The sequence below is a fragment of the Cherax quadricarinatus genome, chromosome 98 (genome assembly GCF_038502225.1).
Source record: "Cherax quadricarinatus isolate ZL_2023a chromosome 98, ASM3850222v1, whole genome shotgun sequence".
NCBI lineage: Eukaryota > Metazoa > Arthropoda > Malacostraca > Decapoda > Parastacidae > Cherax > Cherax quadricarinatus.
Genome location: NC_091389.1, coordinates 6973679 through 6975948, shown reverse-complemented (window position 1 = coordinate 6975948; position 2270 = coordinate 6973679).

The following is a 2270-nucleotide window of genomic DNA, read 5'->3' as shown; positions in this document are numbered from 1 at the left end:
CAATGCTACAAAATCCAGTATTACTTATTTCAACTACAATAAACGTGTAAAGTAAAAGGACACAAGTGCAACTAATGGGACATTTTATTGTGGCAACGTTTCGCCCTCCAGGAGCTTTGTCAAGCTGTTACAAACAGTACATGGACACAGAGGGTATATATAGGCTCAGAGTGAGGTGCAATACTAGTGGTAGTAGTAGTAGTAGTAGTAGTAGTAGTGTGTTGAAGAATTGAGACACTTATGCAACATATGGGAATCTTTATTGAAGAAACGTTTCGCCACACAGTGGCTTCATCAGTCCATACAAAGGATAAACTTCAAGAACAGGATTAGAATGAGGTAATCAGTCCCTCAACCTTGAGTAGATGTGTTCAGTCCATCAATCTTGAATAGAATACGGCATATGGGTGGAGAAGCAGCTTATAAACCGTATGGCAGGAGAGGTGCAGCAGTTGTAGGTGGTGTCACATTTGTCCAATGTGGAAGTAGGTCGTGACCAAGGTCGTGCCCAAGGTCGTGCCCAAGGTCGTGCCCAAGGGTTAGGTAAGAGAGGAATTGGGATCTTAATACGTACTTGGGAATTCTTCGCTTACCTAACCCCTTTAAAAACTCATTGTACTTAAAGGGCCCAGAATCTGGGGCCCCAGTTCCTGGACCCATTTTGTACCTTTGTAATGTTGAGGTACAGTTCCTGCACCCATTATGTACCTCTGTAATGTTGAGGTACAGTCCCTGCACCCATTATGTACCTCTGTAATGTTGAGGTACAGTTCCTGCACCCATTATGTACCTCTAGTGTTGAGGTACAGTCTCTGGACCCATTATGTACCTCTGTAATGTTGAGGTACAGTTCTTGCACCCATTATGTACCTCTGTAATGTTGAGGTGCAGTTCCTGGACCCATTATGTACCTCTAATGTTGAGATATAGTTTCTGGACCCATTATGTACCTCTGTAATGTTGAGGTACAGTCCCTGAACCCATTCTGTGCTTCTAATGTTGAGGTACAGTCCCTGGACCCATTTTGTGCCTCTAATGTTGAGACAGTCCCTGGACCCATTATGTACCTCTGTAATGTTGAGGTACAGTCCCTGGACCCATTATGTACCTCTGTAATGTTGAGGTACAGTCCCTGGACCCATTATGTACCTCTGTAATGTTGAGGTACAGTTCCTGGACCCATTATGTACCTCTGTAATGTTGAGGTACAGTCCCTGGACCCATTATGCACCTCTAATGTTGAGGTACAGTCCCTGGACCCATTATGCACCTCTAATGTTGAGGTATAGTTCCTGGACCCATTATGTACTTCTGTAATGTGACTACTGCCCCCAGGATGGGTCTGGGGTACATAACGATATTAAACTAACTAATCTGGAACTCTGTCAGAAATCTGCAGAACCACTGGTTCAGTATTTTTAAAACTCCAGTTAAAAAGACACCTTATTAACCTCTCCCAGCCTATCATAAACATGTAAAATGTATACAGGAATGTTCTCAATATCATGAACAGAGGTATAACTTTCTCATCAATGTATAATTACTCTCAATATCTGTATTCATCTCAGATGTTAATCACTCCATTGTGTCCAGGAGCCAGGAGCTGAGTCTCGACCCCTGCAACCAAAACTCTGTATTCATCTCAAATATAATGATACGATGGCAAACCATACCATGGGTGGGGTTAGAACCCAAGTCGGTCTGGAGTTTTATGCCTCTCTGGTCGCGGGTTCTAACCCCACTAGTGGTATTTACTCCAGTATCATTACTGATAACCAGGAAAATGAGTAACAATGAACATAAGAACACTGCAGAAGGCCTACTGGCCCATGCGAGGCAGGTCCAAGTCTCCTACTGGCTTAAGCCAATGCCCTAACCTAGTCAGGTCAGGTCACATTCACTAAAGGAGCACATCTGACCTAGTAACACAAGCTAGTCAGCTCTAACTCACCCCTAGAAATACTCGTGATAAATCACCTTACCTGATCAGAAGACTGGACCTGAAATGACTCTCCAGACGTCAACCCGCACGTGGTAACTTCCCCAAGAGTAGAAACTGCAGAAAATCAGACGCCAGGAAACAAGTTTAGCCTCAGCCCGCTAGATGGCAGTGCTGGTGGTAACACAATGATGCTTCCAGGTAGTCTGAAGACCCCCTCTCCCTTTTAAAGGGGTTCCCCCCCCTCACACTATGTTACTGTATTGTGTATACCTGGATAAACTTACTGATTATTATTAGAGGTATATCACAGGTAAGGGATATTTAAATA